Source organism: Erinaceus europaeus, chromosome 2 (assembly GCF_950295315.1).
Source record: "Erinaceus europaeus chromosome 2, mEriEur2.1, whole genome shotgun sequence".
Classification (NCBI taxonomy): Eukaryota; Metazoa; Chordata; class Mammalia; order Eulipotyphla; family Erinaceidae; genus Erinaceus; species Erinaceus europaeus.
Genome location: NC_080163.1, coordinates 40239970 through 40258148, shown reverse-complemented (window position 1 = coordinate 40258148; position 18179 = coordinate 40239970). Strand labels below are relative to the sequence as shown.

General features: G+C 44.0%; 1 protein-coding gene across 1 annotated transcript in view; it reads left to right on the top strand.

The window, feature by feature from the left end:
- Nucleotides 1-18179, top strand: part of TRPC7 (transient receptor potential cation channel subfamily C member 7) — an 88786-nt gene that overhangs the window by 38473 nt on the left and 32134 nt on the right. The gene's annotated exons all lie outside the window — the stretch shown is intronic.

Genomic DNA, 18179 nt, shown 5'->3' with positions numbered 1-18179 from the left:
CTTCACAAGCAGTGAAGCAGGTCTGCAGGTGTCCATTTTTCTCTCTTTCCCTCTCTCTCTCTCCTCCTCCTCTTCTCAATTTCTCTCTGTCCTATCCAATGAAGGAAAAAATAGGAAAAAATTGGTCATCAGGAGCAGTGTATTTGTAGTAATGACATGAAGCCCCAATGATAACCCTGGAGGCAATAATGAATGAATCAATCAATCAATAATTAAAATATTATTCCATTTTGCTGATGAATACCCAACAGCATGAATAAGTGAAGTAGTTCAATGAAACACCTGAAGCACAGAAGACCCAGCCCAGGTCTGCCCTGCTTTGCCCATCCTCAGAACTTACCCCTTCTTTCCTCAAGCTTCTCTCAGAATTTTAAGGGGGAAAAAAAATCCAGGTCTGAAGCTGGGCAGTAGCACAGGGGATTAAGCGCATGTAGTGCAAAGCGCAAGGACCAGCAGGAGGATCCTGGTTCAAGCCCTGGGCTCCCCACCTGCAGGGGAGTCGTTTCACAGGTGGTGAAGCAGGTCTGCAGGTGTCTGTCTTTCTCTACCCATCTCTGTCTTCCCCTCCTCTCTCCATTTCTCTCTGTCCTATCCAACAATGACAATATGAACAATAATAAGAATAACTACAACAACAATAAAAACAACAAGGGCAACAAAAGGGAATAAAAAAATAAATAAATATTTTTTAAAAAACATTTCCCACCTGCAGGGGAGATGCTTCAGGAATGGTGAAGCAATCTACAGGCATCTATCCTCTCTCCCCCTCTCTATCTCCTGTCCCCTCTCAATTTCTCTCTGTCCTATCAAATAAAATAGAGAGGAAGGAAGGAAGGAAGGAAGGAAGGAAGGAAGGAAGGAAGGAAGGAAGGAAGGAAGGGGCTAGGATCCTGGTTTGAGCCGCCAGCTCCCCACCTGCAGGGAGGTCACTTCACAAATGGTGAAGCAGGTCTGCAGGTGTCTATCTTTCATTCCTCCTCTCAGTCTTCCCCTCCTCTCTTGATTTCTCTCTGTTCTATCCAACAACAACTATAACAACAATAACAATAACAACCACAGGGGAGTCTGGTGGTAGTGCAGCAACGGGTTAAGCGCACATGGTGCAAAGCGCAAGGACTGGAGTAAGAATCCCGGTTCGAGCCCCCAGCTCCCCACCTGCAAGGGAGTCGCTTCACAGGCGGTGAAGCAGGTCTGCAGGTGTCTATCTTTCTCTCCCCCTCTCTGTCTTCCCCTCCTCTCTCCATTTCTCTGTGTCCTATCCAACAGTGACGACATCAATAACTACAACAGTAAAACAAGGGCAACGAAAGGGAATAAATAAATAAATATTTAAAAATAAATAATGGAGCGGGTGGTGGTGCACCTGGTTGAGCACATGTATTACAATGCGCAAGACCCAGGTTTGAGCCCGCGGTCCCCACCTGCAGGGTTAAGCTTCATGTGGGGTGAAGCAGGGCTGCAGGTGTCTCTCTGTCTCTCTCCCTCTCTATCACCCCCTTCTCTCTTGATTTCTGGCAGGCTCTATCCAATGAATAAAGATATTTTTTAAAATCTTTTTTTAAAAAAAAAAGTAACAACCACAACAAGAGCAACAAAATAGGTATAAGTAGCCTCCAGGAGCAGTGGATTAGTAGTGCTGGCACCGAGCCTCAGCGATATCGCTGGAAATAAATAAATAAATAAATAAGTTTTAAAGAAAGAGATATTGTGGCTGGGTGGTGGTGCACTTGGTTGAGTGCACATGCTATAGTGCACAAGGACCCCGGTTCGAGCCCCCGGTTGCCACCTGCAGGGGGACAGCTTTGCAAGTGGTGAAGCAGGTCTGCAGGTGTCTTTCTGTCTCTCTCCTTCTCTAGCTTCCTTCCTCCTCTCAATTTCTGGCTGTCTCTATCCAATAAAAAAAAAAGAAAAGAAAAATAATAATTTAAAAAATAAATAAATAAAAATAAAAAGAGAGAGAGATCTAGCACCCTTTCTGGGCAGTGGTCTACCTTGCAAATTGTCTACCAGATCAGGTCAACTGCATTAATGCATTAGCCAAGGTTCATGTCACTGCAGTATTTGGTGATTAAAAGAAAAAAGACACCTGAGTCAACCCAAAGCAAGAAGTATCCACTCATCCTGGATCATTGTTACTTGACCAGAAAGCAAGATGTCAGTCAATAAATCAAAGTCCCCACCCTCTATGGTCTAGCCTGCTGCCCCTGTTGTGTTTCTGGTCACACACAGTGCTGCACACACAAAATTGCTCATGAATGAAAATGAGGGAACCCACACTGGGTGCAAAGCCAAAGTCCAGGCAGTGTGGCCAGCAGTGAGTAGCTTGGGGTGGGTGTGTGACCAGGTAGACTTCTGTCCTGTTTTACCCCTGTAGGTGTTCTGTATAATCCATCTTCCTTCCTCTGATGAGGAAGCACTACTGCCATCCACCATTTCTCTGGTCATTTTCTCAAGGAAATGACAAAGATCATGACTTAAGAGCAGAGCTGGCCTGGTCCTAATGCTCAGCAAATCTATTTGGAGCAACAGAAAAACCATGATATAGTTTCCTATGCAAAAATATGTCATGTCACTTCTCTGACAACCCAATATTAAGGGAATCTTTGGGATCAAGAAAAGGCATGGAAGGGTGGAGAGGTACCTCACCATATAGAAGGTGGTATCTCTCCCTTTGTCTACTTTCTATGTCTATCTGAATGAAAAAGACTAGTGGAGTGAAATCATGTAAAAAAAAAAAAAAGGAAAGAGGCAAAGCAGGAGAAAGTCAAATTGAGTGTCTTATACCATGTGCTAGAAGCCAAAAAAACTTTCTAGTCACAAGGGACCCCACCCAAAAGGACCCCAAGGGTGGAGACCCCAGGGGTGGGCAAAAAGAAGGAAGGATGTGGCAGCAGCAAGCACTGGAAATGAAAGGCTCTCTCTCTCTCACCTCTGCAGGTCAGTAGGATATTGTAGGTGGAAAACAGTCAATAAGGCAGTGAAGTGGAGAGGAAAGAATGGATTTTCAAAATGTCATCTTTTACCTTTGGACTGCTCTCTGGAGCGTGTCACCACCCCCCACCCCACCCCCATGGTCTTCAATAAACAGGAGGATAAATGAGCATTAAAGGGCTCAGCAGAGCTGTGGAGAGATGGTCAGTAGAATGTTCCCTCTCAAGTGAAGGTCTGTGTCAGAGCAGCCCACTCCCAGGTCACCCAATCCAGATCGTGACCTTGTCTCTGTGACATTTTAAGCTTGTAGGATAAGATGGTTCCTCTCCTCCATTGTGTTGTATCTCCCCCCCCCCCCTCTCTCAGAGGGAGGCAGAAAGAGAAACAGCGCATCTCTGGCTTATGGTGATGCTGGGCATTGAACTGAGAGAGACTCAAGCATAAGAGTTATTTACACAGACAGAGATGCTATCTCCCCAGCCTTCTCTCCTCTGTTTCTATAAAGTTAGAAGACTCAGTGCTCCTGCAGGGGAATATCTTCATAAGCAGTGAAGTAATGTTGCAGGTGTCTCTCAATCACTCTCTCTCTTTCTCCATCTATCTCCCCCTTCCCTCTCAATTCTCTCTATCCAATATAAATAAGAAGCACTAAACAAAAGATGAATACTTTAAGAACTATATTGGAGCAGTCATAATCATAAAGACAGGAAGGACAGGCTGGTGAAATAGCTCATCTCAGAGGATGCTGCCCTGTCATAAGTATGGTCCACATTTTAATTTCACCCCCCACCCCCAAACTATGTACACTCCATGTAGGAACACTACAACACTGGAAGAGGTTTTGGTGTTATTCTCTCTCTCTCTCTCTTTCCCTCCTCCCACTATGTATCTGAAAAAAATCATCCCAGACTGCTTTCTATAGCCACATGTGCATTGAGTCTCCAACATGCCAAAAAGGCAGTAGAAAGGTGATGGCCAGGGGCTGCAGAGAGGGAAGACAGGGAGCAGCTGTTGAGTGGGGACAAAGTTTTAGTTTGAGGAGATCGAAAACCCCTGGAGATGGATAGCACCTGCACAAGAAGTTAAAATATAGTTAGTACCACTGAATTTGACACTTAAAAATTGTTGATATGTTAAATGTTATATTTTTTGCTGTAATAAAAAGTAAAGTCATTACATAAAAAAGAGAAGATTCAGTGGTGCAGAAGGGGCATTGGTACAGGAGCACCCTGTCTCTCTGACCTCCCTAAGCCCATCACCACCACTTCCCAGAACAGCTTTGTTGTTGAGCCAGATGTTGTTGTGCGCGGGTGGTGGAGATGAGAGAGAGGGGGTCCAGAGCAAAGAGGAAACACAAATCTTTATTTGCGCTGGCACCTCAGAGTTGGGTGCTAGAGAAGCAGGTTGGACCATGTGGAGGTAGTGAAAATGGCCGCCTCACGCAGTAAACTTTCCTGCGTCTGAACACCTGAGTGAAGCGCTGGCAAGAGAGCGAGGTGCAGAAAAGGGTTTTTATAGGAGTAGCTTTCACAAGAATGGGAAGGGGGAGGAGTAACCATAGCACTCCAGGATAGGATGATCACTCTCGTGAGAATGGGAGGGGGAGAGGAGTAACCAAAGCACTCCAAATATCGCTGGGATATAGACAATGTCCTGAGGGAATAACATGGTGGAACAGGCACTCCCAGAATGTCCCAACTCTTACGGGAACTAGTAGCCTGAGGGGAAAACATGGCAGATGTGAATGCATCTGCACAATTTCCCAGCATCCTTGGGTTCCCAAGTTCAGAAGTCCAGTTTATAAGTCAGCTATTAGGGCCTGTAATTGTGTTTACCCTTAGATGCTCACAGGTCAGTCCCACTGGAACCCTCTGAATGACAGTACTAACCCAAAGGGAGGGGTAAGAACACTCTGAGGCAAAAGAAAACAGAAGAATAAGTTTCTTTGCCCACTGCAGATCCCTAATCCTCAGTCAAGCCCTACCAGTTCCAACCAGTTACTACCCCTAACCAGTTCCTACCTCCCCGCCCCCAAATCCCCATCCCTACCATATGAAATTAGAAGGAAAGAGACAGGCTGAACTAATCTATTTTATTTCATTAGTGACTTAGTATTGATCTACAAAATTATAAGATAACAGTGGGTATAATTTCACACTGTTCCCACCACCAGAGTTCTGTATCCCCATTCTCTCCATTGGAAGCTACAGCAGTTCTCCCAAGGTCACAGATATGATTTGACTATTATTTCTATAATGATCTGTCTATATTTTTATATATTTTCCCATTTTCCCCCTATGGTCCTGCCTTCTCTTCCTTTCTAAGTCACGCCTATATCTATTACTACTTCCAAATGTTTTTCCTTTTTTCTCTTCTCTCTGTGGTCCTAATGAAGTTCAGAGCTCTCTGGTATTCTTCTGCCTATTACATTTCTCCCCCTCTGGGAGTATGGACCAAAAATATTTGAGGGATGCAGAAGGTGGGAGTTCTGGCTTCTGTAATTGCTTCTCCACTGGACATAGGTGTTAGCAGGTCAATCCATACCCCCACAGACTGAACTAATTCTGCCCATGCAGTGAATACACAATAAGAATGACCAGTTGAGATAGGTGCTTCTCAAACCACACCAGGATTGTCCGGGGCAATAGCTAAACATGTAACTTCCACTGCCCCACCCCCTAGAATAACTACAGTAATTCCAGAAGAGGTCTAGAAATCTATATTAACAAGTTCCTGGGGATTTTGATACAGGTGGTTTTAGGACCACACAGTGACAAGGGCTGATCAGATCCAACCTCAAACTCATTGTTATTCACATCAGGAAATGGAAACAACATTTGACTACATTGAAAAATAACAATGATAATAAAATAAAATTTTTAAATATTTTCATTTACTTTATTTTAATGAGAAAGAGTAGATACAGAGGGAAAGAGACTGAGAGAGAGAGACCAGAACACTACTCAGTTCTGGCTTATGGTGGTACTGGGGATTGAACCTGAGATCTTAGAGCCTCAGGCTTTTAAGGGATTTGCATAACCATTATACTATCTCCCCAGCCCATAATAAAGTAAACTTTTAAAAATGCCTGGAACCAGCAAAATAGGTCACGTGGATAGTGTGCTGCTTTGCCATGCATACAACCCAGGCTCACTGGAAGAAGCTTTGGTGTTGTAGTGCCTCTCTCTCTCTCTCTTTTTCTTTTTTAAATTTCTTTATTGGGGGATTAATGGTTTACATTTGACAGTGAATACAATAGTCTGTACATGCATAACATTTCTCATTTTTCCACACAACAATACAACCCCCACTAGGTCCTCTGCCTTTCTATTCCAGGACTTGAACTCTCCCCCCACCCACCCACCCACCCCAGAGTCTTTTACTTTGGTGCAATACACCAACTCCAGTCCAGGTTCTTCTTAGTGTTTTCTCTTCTGATCTTGTTTTTCGACTTCTACCTGTGAGTGAGATCATCACATATTCATCCTTCTGTTTCTGACTTATTTCACATAAAATGATTTCTTCAAACTCCATCCAAGATGGGCTGAAAATGGAGAAATCACCATTTTCACTCTGAAAATGTCCAATAGTTCTAGTTTATCTATCTCTTCATTTAGTTTCTTCATTGCTTTATTGATTTTCTGCCTGGATGATCTGTCAAGTTGAGAGGGTGAGGTGTTGAAGTTCCCTACTATTACTGTGTTGCTGTTAATATATTGCTGTAGGTCTTTCAGTAGATGCTTGATATATTTAGATGGCCTCTCCTTGCGTGCATAGATGTTGATAATCATTAAGTCCTCTGTCTCTCTCTTTCTCCCTCTCTCTCACTTCCTATCTGAAAAAGTTGTGAATTTCTTGGTGAAGCCCCAGCAATGACAATAACAGGCAGTGACACACCCAGTTAAGCACACATACAATTATGTGCAAGGATTCACATTCGAGCTCCCACTCCCCACCTACAGGGGAAAAGAATGGGGAAGGAGAGAGGGAGGGGGAGAGGGAAGCAGAGAAACAGAGAAACCTGCAGTCTTGCTTCACCACTCATGAAGCTTCCCCCCTGCAGGTGGGGACAAGGGGGCTTGAACCTGAACCTGGGTCCTTGCACACTGTAACATGAGCCCTCAACCAAGTGCGCCACCACACAGCCCCTGTATCATCTTTCTTTCTCCCTCTCTATCTCTTCCTCCCCTCTCAATTTCTCTTTTCTATTCAATAAAAAAGTGAGGGGGGGGAAATAAAAAAGAAAAAGAAAAGATATGGCTCCTTAGCCTAATTGATGTCTTATTGGTAGCATCTGGGCACCATTCAGGTAGTAGTCTTTTGTAAAGGACAAGTCAGAATAAGTAACCAGACAGAAGGAATGTGCTCTGGAGTTACATCTTTAGAGCAACTCTCAACTTACTGGTCTCCTTCCGCTGGCTGCAGATTCAAGGCTTAACCATAGGTCTGAGTTATCTTTCAAGCCTCTGTGTCAGAAGCTGGCCCGAAGGTACGTGTGTGGTGGGGGTGGGGGTGTCACTACTTGTGAGCTGGCCCTGTCTGGGCATAACTGATAGTGTACCTGCTAGCAGTTCATTATATCCAAGCCACTTCTATTAGAAGCTACAGATGACCTGAGGGGAGGAAATAAAAAGGGACACAGATAAGCTCTGTGCTTCAGAATACAGAAACCAAAACATCCCAAGATGGTGGGAGGAAGTAGAGAGGAACCTGCTTGAGAATGAGCTTTCTCTAAGCCTTTAAGAAAAAGTCTAAATTCAGACTGTTAAAAATTTTGTTGTCACCAAAAACATTTCTTTGATTTCATTATCAGTAGATAGGTAGAATCTGCTTTTCTGGAAGTTTGCTTTGCAGCTAACTTTGCTAAAATGCACATATTCCAGAAGTTGGGTGGTAGTGCAGCAGGTTAAGCGCACATGACACAAAGCACAAGGACTGGTTTAAGGTTCCCAGTTCGAGCCCCCAGCTCCCTACCTGCAGAGAAATCCCTTCACAGGCGGTGAAGCAGGTCTGCAGGTATCTGTGTTTCTCTCCCCCTCTCTGTCTTCCCCTCGTCTCTCCATTTCTCTCTGTCCTATCCAACAATGATGACAACAAAAATAACTACAACAATAAAACAACAAGGGCAACAAAAGGGAATAAATAAATATTTTTAAATGCACATATTCCATAAAACAGACTTTCAGCTTAGAGGACTATGTGGAGACCCTGGGGTCTAGCACTCTGGTGACAGTATTAGAAAAAAAATCAAGATTAAAAGAATCCTTCGCTTATTGTTGGAATATAGCTGGGTGAGACTACAGAGAAAAGGGTATCTTCCTTACCCTCTGATGGGGACTGGGCCAATGAGGCAACCCAGAGCAAGGGCATAAAGAGATTTCAACACAACTTGTGACCGCTTGTGACCCTGTGTGTGAGCACAGCCCATGTCCCCTGCCTACTTACTTTGGATTCTGAATAAAATGTGGACCTGACCCTTGAAACACAATCCCAGCCAGCCTTTCCTAGAGACTGTGTTGGAGTCAGTTTCATAGCTTAGCTGGATTGAAACTTCTAATCAAAAAAATAATACCTCTCTGAAGGTTATTCTGTTTCCCCAGGAATCTTTCTAATGGAAAGAATTTCAGTAATGCCAGGCAAAAATTAGAAACTTCTATTTTCCCTGACAGTTATGGAAAATTCCCAGCCTCTGCAGGGACATTGCTGTGCCTGCTAGGTGTGAATAGAGAAGCCAGATCTCCTTCCTGGGACCCCAGGGGCAAAAGGAGTGGGAAAAGACTCCTCAAAACTCACAGCATATACCCACCCCAAAGCCACTGCACAAGCCCACTGCCAAGCAGCTCCTGAGTACATGACCTGCTCTCATTGAATTCATACTAGATGATGTAGATACACACACTAGGAGACTCAGGCTCAGAGGTACTAGGTAAAAGGGTAGCACCTGGGTAGCAATGAGACAAAACACTGATGTCACCAGGCAGGTTGAGGGAAGGCATTATGGAAGAGGCATCCTAGAGACTGACCAGGAGGATGCTATAGCTGGCACAGGCTGAGAAGGAGCAGGGCATGTCTCTGAAGTGAAGGAGAAAGCAACTATCTTCTTGCCAGCAGATTCATCTGTTTAGATGCTTCCATGCTTTAGGATATAATAAACATCCCCACACCACAACCCCTGCCCCAGGTTTTCTTAATAATAATGGTTCTTTTTTTTTTTTTAATCACTGAGTTTTCACAGCTCTAAGTTGATTCCTTCAGATAAAAAGACAGAGAGAGACCAGAAAGTCAGTCGGTAGCGCAGCGGGTTAAGCGCACATGGTGTGAAGTATAAGGACTGGCATAAGGATCCCGGTTCAAGCCCCTGGCTCCCCACCTCTAGGGGGGTTGCTTAACAGGTGGTGAAATAGGTCTGAAGAGAAATAGCACACTTAAACAGTGTGTTGCCTTGCCATGTGCATGACCCATGTTCAGGGCCCCACTACAGTGAAGCAAGTGTCTATCTTTCTCTTCCCCTCCTCTCTCCATTTCTCTCTGTCCTATCCAACAACAATGACATCAATAACAATAATAACTACAACAATAAAATAAAAATAGCAACATAAGGGAATAAATAAATAAATATTAAAAAATAAACTAAAAAAAGAAAGAAAGAAAGACAGAGACCTAGATAGAGAGACAGAGAAAAAGACACCACAGCACTGAAGCTTATCTCAAGGCAATAGTGGCTGTGCTGGAACCTGGGTTGCACCCAGGACAAAGCAAGAGCCCAGTCTTGCTAGCCATTTTGTAAACTATCTTGCTAGTCCAACATTAAGTTTTTTCACATAGTACAAAGCATAAGGATCCCAGTTCAAGCCCCTAGCTCCCCATCTACAGGGGGCTCTCTTTGCAGGTCTGCGGGTGTCTTTCTCTGCTCCTCTCTGTCTTCCTCTCTGTTCTCAGTTTCTCTCTGTCCAATCTAATAAAAAAAAAAAAAAAAAGGCCATCAGAAGTAGTGGATTCGTATTGCAGGCACTGAGCCCCAGCGAGAACCCTAGAAGCAAAATACTAAATAAACAAATAATAAATAAATAAATAAATAAACAATGTATGCAAGAGCTTGAGGATCCAGGTCCAGAGAAATAGCACACTTAAACAATGTGTTGCCTTGCCATGTGCATGACCATTGTTCAGGGCCCCACTACATTGAAGGAAGCTTCAGTTCTATGGTGTGTGTGTCTGTATGTATGCATCTGTCTGTCTGTCTCTATCTATCTCCACTTCTACTTCTCTGTCTCAATCAATCAGTCAGTTGGACTAGGGAGGCAGCATAATGGTTATATAAAAGACTTTCATGCCTGAGGTTCTGAGGTCCTGAGTTCAATTCTCAACACCATGAATGAGAGTTGAGCAGAGCTCTACACACAAGCTCTATCTCCATCTCCATTTCTATCTCTATCTCTCTTTCATTAAAAATAAATAAATAATTGCAATAAATAAGTTTAGGGGCAATCACAGAAGATTAAGGCAGATAATCCAGTAGGTGCCAGATTGGAAAGGCACTTGTGAGCCCCTCAGAGTGTTGGAGACTCCCCTAAGGCCACCTTCAAAAGGAAGAGCATGACCCTTCAGACTGTGCTGCTGTGGTGGCAACTATGAGGGGCAGGGGTGGGAAGGATGAGAGGTTTCCACACAGGGCTGGGAGTCTGGGCTCAGATGAGAAGTAGCCAAGCTACCTCTCCCTCGTGGAGCTTGCAGACTACCAGGGAAGTCCAGGACTGGTCAGTTGTCTCAGGGAGGAATGCACATTTACTAATGGGAACATGGAAGGAAAGATAGAAGGAAGTTCTAAAAACAGGGAGCACCCAGAGAGCTGATCTGGATCAGTTCAGAGACTAGGCAGAAGTGTGGCAGAGTAGCTCACCTGGATAGTGTGCCTGTATGTCTCATGTGTGACCCACTTCACTGGGGGAAGCTTTGGCACTGTGGTGTCTCCCCACCCCAGAGACGTTAGGCAGGACGCCCTGGGGAGGGGTAGAGGAAGGCAGCAAACCTAAACTAGTGAGTAGTGGCAGGCTGGAGAAAGAGGTGAAGGAAGGATATGGAGATTAAGGTGGAGATTAGGGAGGTGGCTGACTGAGGTGGAGTAAAAGAAAGAGCCTGGGGGGGTGCAGTACACAGGAGGAGAGGTGATCACACAGCGTATTAAGTACACATGGCGCCAAGGATACCTGTAAAGATCCCAGTTCCAGCCCCCAGTTCCCCACCTGTAGGGGTTCCCTTCACAGGGGTGAAGCAGGTCTGCAGGTGTCTGTCTTTCTCTCCCTCTCTGTCTCCCCTCATCTCTCAGTTTCCCTCTGTCCTGTCCAACAACAACATCAAGGGCAACAAAAGCAACAAAATGGAAAAAATAGCTTCCAGGAGCAGTGGATTCGTAGTGTAGGCACCACAGTGATAACCCTGGAGGCAAAAAAAAAAAAAAGATAGAAAGAAAGAACCTGTTGTGTGTGTGGGTTGACAATGGGAAGGCTCTAGAAGATTCAGAATTCAGGAAGAAAGTCAAAGAGTGTGATGGAGATGACAGCACAGTCCCTGTGACTCAGAATTCATAGGGATTGTGACCCCGGCCTCCCAGTCCAGCAGAGGTTGAGAACTTGATGCAATGTTGCAAGTCTTTTTGGCCTGAGAGTGTTGGCTTGCTGTTGTTAGGAAAGAAAAAGAAACAAATCCTAATATGCAAAGTGATTAACAATTACTGCATGCTTGTTTTGTGCCAGGCATTATGACAAGTACTTCATAGGCATTGCTCCATCAGTTCATTTAATCTGCATGACAATTTTATGAAGACTGCTGTTTCCCCCTTCAAAGGAAGATTTAAAAAAAAAAATTAGGCACAGAGAGTACAACCAAGAAAGCACCTGCTTTGCCTTGCTCATACCCTGGTTGGAGCCCAACCTCCACCACATTGGAGGAAGCTTCAGTGCTGTCTCCTCTCTCTCTCTCTCTCATATATATGTGTGTGTGTGTGTGTGTGTGTGTGTGTGTGTGTGTGTGTGTGTGTGTGTGTGTGTGTGTATGGCTTTCTAGCTGTAAAAGTCAACATGAAGTGGTGAAACTCCAGGGGAAATAAATAATAAAAATAAATGAAGAGGGAGTCAGGCAGTAGCACAAAGGGTTAAGCGCACATGGAGCCAAGAGCAAGGACTGGCATAAGGATCCCGGTTCGAGCCCCCGGCTCCCCACCTGCAGGGGACTTGCTTCACAAGCAGTGAAGCAGGTCTGCAGGTGTCTATCTTTCTCTTCCCCTCCTCTGTCCATTTCTCTCTGTTCTATCCAACAACTACAACAATAGTAACTACAACAATAAAACAACAAGGGCAACAAAAGGGAATAAATAAATAAACAAATATTTTAAAAATAAATGAAGAACAATGTATTTAGGGCTGGAGGGACAGAATAATAGTTATGCAAAAGATTTTCATGCCTGAGGTTCCAAGAGTTCCCAAATTTAATCCCCACCACCACCACCACCACCACAAGCTAGCTGAGCAGCGATCTGATTTTTCTCTCTGTATATCTCTCCTCATCCCCCCTTTCTTGTTAAGAAATAAAGTTTCTCTAAAAAGGTGAAAAAATTAAATTAAAATACTGATTGATATATGTATATATATATATATATATATATATTTAAAAAAAAAAAAAAAAAGAAGCACAGAGAGGTTGTTTGGTTTAGAACTGCCAGTCAGACCTGGGTTTGCCTGACAGCAGGACCTGCATTTCCTGATTCACCAGAGTCCAGCTTCAACATGGGCATATGGAACAAGATGTCACAGTACGCATCAGAGGTGAACTTATCCTTTCTCTGGTGGGACACTGAATTCCTCACAGCGCTCCCAGTGAGCCAGGTTCTTTTTGAGGACCCTTCCATGATGATGAAGCATGTAGTTCTGCCCTCAAAGAGCAGCCAGGCCACAGAGAATACAGTTGGACCCTGGGTGTAAGCCAATCCTGGTCAACAGGCTTTGTGCATCCCAGTTTGCTGACCATGGTTCTGTGGCCCATTGCCTCCACTTCTGGACTGTCAAATCAAAGCCTTAATTTAGCCTCCTCTCCTCTCCACAGACCAAAAAGCAATTCACAGGACACAATAGACTGGGAGTGAGGGTTTGTCTACTGTGCCTTCAATCCTGATCTTGGAGACTGGCCCCTTTGTCTTCTGACTCCATACCCCAGCTCTGGATAAGCCACTCTTCTGGTTTATCTCCCCACCCACCTTCCACCCCCCAGCTCCAGCCTCAGGCTAAGCCGAAAACACCATTTCTGCTGCTACAGAACTCAACACAGCACCAGCTATTGTTTCCTGAGTTTGACAAACAATCTTTTTAGGAACCTGATCCTCCTGCTTAATTCCAACCTGCTAAGTGCAGACTTGGGTGAGGGAACTGAATTTAAAAGGGGGTGGGGGAGTGTGAACAACATGGCAGTTTGAAGAAGCAGCAATTGTCAACACAATCGGCCCCAAAACCCTGGCCTTGTTGATGGATTTGTTCTCTAAGCCCATACACAACTGCCTCTTCAGGCAACCTGTTATTAAAGTCCTATTATCCTGAGGAGACAGACCTAAGAGAGGACTGATTACCCTGTCCCCACATTCTGCAAATCAGCCCCAACCTTCCCACACTCATTCCTGCCCAGCCAGAGGAGGGTGAATCAAGGCTTATTCAACACTGCTCCCAGTTCTTGCCCATCCCCCCCACACCCTCCCTTTGCTTCATTAGGAGTTATTCTTATGCCTGGGTGGCCTCTTGACTATTTCGATCTCTCTGGCTGCAAGTCAGGAGGTGTGCTTCTCAAAGGCTGAGAGAAAGCAGGCTAAGGATTTGCATGAAGTCCGGGGCTAGTGAGCTTTGCAGGCAGAGAGGTTGTCCACAAATCAGTGGAATCAAAGACTCCATTCAGCCTGGTGAGGATGCAGCTATCAGGGCTGCTAGGCTGTTTCAGTTCCTGTATTAGCAAGATGAAAAGGAGCCCTGGGAGTTGGGTGATAGCATAGTGGTTTAAGTGCAGGTGACACAAAGCACCAGCTTCAGTGCAAGAATCCCAGTTCAAGCCCCCAACTCCCCAACTGCAGGGGAGTCTCTTCACAAGTGGTGAAGCAGGTCTGCAGGTGTCTATCTTCCTCTCCCCCACTCTGTCTTCCCCTCCTCTCTCCATTTTCTCTCTGTCCTATCCAATAATGATGACATCAATAACAACAACAATAATAACTACAAGAATAAAACAAGGGCAACAAAAGGGAATAAATAAATAAATAAAAGTTTTTTTTAAGGAGCCCTGCAGATGACACTCACTCAAAGGGGCTGACTTTTGCCTGTGGCCTGGCAAGGACCAAAGGGTATGCAGACTTGGCAGAGAGGTGCTGGATGGTGGCATACCCAATTGAATGCACACATTACTGGCAGGGCTGCAGTTGTCTCTCTCTGTCCCTCTTCACCTCCCCTCCCTCTCAACTTCTCTCTGTCACTATCCAAAATAAATAAATAAATTTAAAAAGAAAACATGAAAGGGAAACACTGAGAGATTTTTCCCACATAAAGCTTTATTTGTACACATCAAAAAAAAAAAAACACAAGGTAATATAAGGCAAATGACTAAGTGGAAGAATCTATATTTGTGACATAAGTGACAGACTTATGCAGGGAGGGGTGAGCTTCACAAGATCAACCAAGATTATATAAACACCAGCATTTTATTTTACTGTTTTGACTGTGTACTTTGTAAACAATGAACTCATCAAAACAACTCAGAATGTAGTTACGTAGCTTGAGCTACAGATAGAACATTGTATTATGTAACAATCAGCCCAAATAACTGAAGTTAACTCAATCCAAATGGCAGCTCTGAAAACCAAGCACAACAAAAGTTGTCTGTTCTATTAGTTCACTGAATGGTCATGTCAAGTGAGATAGGTACAGATTAAAGAAAGATCCAAAAGACTACAGAAGTGAATATAGTCATTTTGAATGGTTTCCAACTGCTCTTCAAAGAACATCTTTCTTGGGCTGACTAAATAGCTCATATATGTAGTATGTCTGCTTTGTCATATGTGCAAAATGTTCAAACCCAGCCCCTGCTGAATTAGAGGAAGCTTTCATGCATGTAGATCTTTCCCTCTCTCTTTCTTCATCTCTGTCTGAAAAAGTCAACCCATGATGGTGAAACCCCAGGGTTAACAAAAAAATAAAGGATATCTTTGTTACCGCGTCTCATTCTATACCAGGATAAGAGAAAAATAGAGAGCTAGAAATGTTTCCTAGAGAGTGTAAAAGAGATGGTTAAAATGCATAGTTTGGTTGAGACCTTTTCTGCCCAGCCAGCTACCCAGATCACTGATGTGGAGGGGGTTACCCTCATTAGGACAATTTCAGTGAGTCTAGGTCTCTTGTAATTAGATTCTCTTAGAAGTACTGGCCAATTTCAAGTCCAGAGGCTAATCCTTAAATGACACTATGGAGATGAAATAGGTGTGAGGTAGTGCAGATTGTTGAGAAGCCAGATGCCAAACTGAGCAACAGATAAGCATCCCTAGCCAAGGAGTGAGACAGGCATGGGGGCTGTGCAGAGGAACAGCTAAGGCACAGATTTGGGCATCTGAAAGTATTCTCTTCCTGCAACACAAACTGCTTAGTAGGCCAGTGATCCCTCCTTCATATTATTGAAATAGAATACCTATATGAAGGCACCAAGGAAAAATGAGAGCTTAGCGGCAAAATGCATAGCAAGAAGCAAACGAGAAAAAAAAAAAAAACGCTGAATCTAGGCCATCTTCTTCTAATCAAAATTCACAAAGCTTTTCCTGGATGTATTCTATAATTGTTCATTTCATTTGTGTCAGCAAAAGATTCTTGGAGCTTTCCAAGGTAATTATGGAAAGATGAGTCTATGTAAGAATCTCTCTCTAGATCCCAGGCATTATCTATTTCTGGTGTTGTTGATGGTAAATACTTAATCCTGGGCTAGGTCCTGTCTACCTTGATGGTGGCGTGTCCTTGATTTGTCACATGGTCCCACACAGAGGAGATCCAATGGCAGAGACCCCACTTCCTGCTGTCTCATTCCAGTTTGGAATTGAGGGGAGAAGTACTCCCCAGTGGTTTGGGATTCTGTCAGTCACTATTCCCTTCCACTAGGGCAATAACCGTAAGATTGTTTCCTAATGGCAATGTCTGCAGTGAGCCATGCCCACACACTGATGGCTAGCTCAGTCACACACGATGGGTGCTACTTCTCGCATGAGAAAACAGCTTCCCCCTTTATAGAAATAGCATCAGGAGCTGGAGTGCTAAAATAATGGCTCCATACCTAGTCATTATTTCCCAACCCCAGCTAGACTTCTTATGATATCTACAAATGATCTAAATATTCCAAATTCATAGCTCTCAAAGAAACCCAAAACAAACATTAGCAACAAAAGCCCACTTTGATGTCAGTTTGCAGACTCTGGGGCACAAAGGAATGGGCCAAACAGCTAGCTACACACACACACACACACACATACACACACACACACGCACACACACCCTTTCTTTCTCACTCAGGAAAGCTGAAAACTTCATGCATGTCAGAGTTGGGGTTTAACTAAAGTGATGAATGGTATTATTTTTGTACATTTTGTCAAGAAACAATACTCAAGAAGCTCTGGATGTTTTTTTGTTTGTTTGTTGAGTTTTTTTTTTTTTTTTTGAGAGAGATCTAGCTGATCTTCACCATTTGTGGTTGAAAATGTTGAAAGTGTTGAAAATCTGAAATGTTAAAAATAAAAAAGAAAGTGCTTTCCCATAGGTACTAAAAGTCTGGATGCAAATGCAAAGAACTGCCCTTAGCCAATCAGATGGTTTCAGATGTTGCCATGTTGTAAACCATCACCAAAGGCACTCCTCTCACTGAGTTCTACTGATATGTCATGGGGTCACAGTCACAATGTGTAGATTATAAAATGTTTCTGGATCTCATTCCAAAAGCCAATGTATTTGGGAGCTGGAGACATCTCATCCAGTAGAGCACACACCTTGCTATCTGTGAAGCCCTGGGTTTGAGCCCTGGCACCACATGGGAACACCACAGGCAGTGCCAAGGGAGCTCCATAGTTAGTAAAGAAGTGCCTTGGTGTGTCTCCTGTTTTTTTTTTTCCTGCAAAAAGCAACAAAGGGTGGAGAAATGGCCCAGGAAAATTGCTTGCTGGTGGCATTATGCATGTACAAGGCCCTGGACTCATTCCCTGACACTTCATTCAAGGGGGAAAAAGTGTATGTTGGTGACTTCTTTTTAAAAATGATTTTTGTTATTAACAATATGTTACAAGATTGTAAGATTACAATGTAGAGTTGCACATCACACTCACCACCAAAATTCCATATCCAGAGATGTGCCTTAACAGCCCAGGCTGTTCCAGGGGTTCCCTCAGGGCACATGCAGGCTACACCAGAGGGAGCTGCTGCATGAGGCTGAGGCAGGTGAATCTCAACACCAGAGATGCACCTGATCACTTTAGTTCTAGTTTAGAGGTCTTAGTGACCGAGCTCCCCAGCTGAGCCAGAGGCTGGTGGAACAAAGTGATGACAAGTATTGTTTCAGAAGAACCTCAGATATGCCTGGATCTGCACCCCACTTTCCAGTCAATGCCTCTGGGAATAGTCCACCAACCTCTGAGAATAGTCCCCATCTGTGAAGTGGGGGTGATCCCCCAGCCCACTGAGAGGGCAGCTGAGATCCCTGAATAAGCTACTATATGCTAAGCACAAAGTACTCTCAGGTACTGACCGCACCCCCCCAACACACACACTCTTCCCACTTCCTTGGGAGCAGGGGAGTCAAAGAAGAGATATTCAAATGACTTCTGAAGGAAGAATGTGCTTTCTGAAGCTAATAATCTGCAAAAACAAACATTTGTACTGCTGTTCAGTTTAAATGTTTAACTAATTACTAGATTAAAATGAAATCCCAGCCAGGAGTCCCAGTAAATGGACTGAATGGGGAAAAAAAAAATCAGCTTGCTATTTATATTGTTCATTCCGGACAGAAGAGCTATCTCAATAGCTAGGGTGCCTTCCTTGCCCCATGTGTGTCCCAGGCTCAAATACAGGAGCCACAGTACTAGGGGAAGCTCTGGTGTACTGCTGTCTCTCTCCAAGTCTCTCCCTTTTCTTCTGTTTCTATATCTGAATGAATAAAAAAGTGGCCCGGGAGCAGGTAAATCAAGCATGTGCAAAGCC